The 1,181-nt window shown below is 42.7% G+C and overlaps 1 pseudogene; it reads left to right on the plus strand.

The window, feature by feature from the left end:
• LOC118334343 overlaps window positions 1–1,175 on the plus strand; it is a 20,188-nt pseudogene extending 19,013 nt beyond the window's left edge.
• The last annotated feature ends 6 nt before the right edge of the window (window positions 1,176–1,181 follow it).

Consider the following 1,181-nt stretch of genomic DNA (forward strand, 5'->3'; position numbering starts at 1 on the left):
ATATATATATATATATATATATATATATATAAAATCCCTGCCACTGGGTCAAATTCAGTCGGATTCCCCTTGAAAGAATCTATCCGTTAATGATGGTTTGTGTGTTGCAGGTGCTGCTGTTTCTTCAAGAGGAGGAAGAGGAAAGCTCTCCAAAGACACAAGTAAAAAGGAGAGACAAGAGAGAAACCCTGGTCTGTTCTTCCTTTTCTCTCTCTCTCTCTGTCTCTAGCCTTCTTCATACAGCCCCCTTCCACCCCCACCCCCACCCTCACCCTCTCAGTCCTCCTCATCCTCTGCTGTTGGCGGTCTCCTGGTCTACCTTAGGTTGGCTGGACTGGCTGGACCACCATGCAGTGTGTTTGCTAAGCTGATCTACTGGTTTCAACTGCTCTGGACTGAGACAGAGTAACACGTGTTTGCTGTTCCACCTCGGAGCTTTAAATGGTGACTGGCTGTACCAGCGGTAGAGTCTTCATGTATTAACGGTCACAAACTGAACTGAAACTGGATCAACACAAACTGCTGTGGGAAACAAGTGATGACAAACAAACAGTTGGCAGATTGTCAGAGGCGAGCCGATTGGCTGATTAAGCTGGTTTACTGGCAGACTGGCTAGTTCTTTATTATTTTGTTTTTGGTTTTTGTTTTTCTTCCTTACTGACTGGTTCAGGGAAGAGAGAAGTGTATTTCAGAGGAGATATACAGAAGAGAGGACTACAAGAGGATGGGAGGCAATGAGACTGTCGGACCACACGTGCACACAAAACACACACACACACACACAGAAACACAAACATGCTGCACACTTTCTCGAGGTCATCATAAAGAGACTTCCTGGACACAAAGATGCAGCTCTTGCACATAGTCTATAAAGTTTTTATTCCCTAGGGTCGTAGGAAGTACACAGTGAGTGGCTTGGTCTATTTCCCACAACGGATCAGCCTCAGTGTACTTCTCAGACACGTTCACTCTCAGAGGAAAACCTCACAACCACCAGAATCAAAAGTTAAAAAAGATGTTTATGTGAAAACTATGCTTTTTTCCCCCCCTGTTTTAATTTGTAACTAAAAAGACTGTCTACAATTTGGAATATGTTATTTTTTCTGTCTTTTTGAGTTGTACAAAAGGTTTGTGTTTTGTAGCTTCGAGTGTGTTCCTCAAAATGTTTTTTTTTTTTTTTT

This window comes from Morone saxatilis, unplaced genomic scaffold (genome assembly GCF_004916995.1).
Source record: "Morone saxatilis isolate NCDOM2014 unplaced genomic scaffold, NCSU_SB_2.0 Contig23, whole genome shotgun sequence".
Lineage (NCBI taxonomy): Eukaryota > Metazoa > Chordata > Actinopteri > Moronidae > Morone > Morone saxatilis.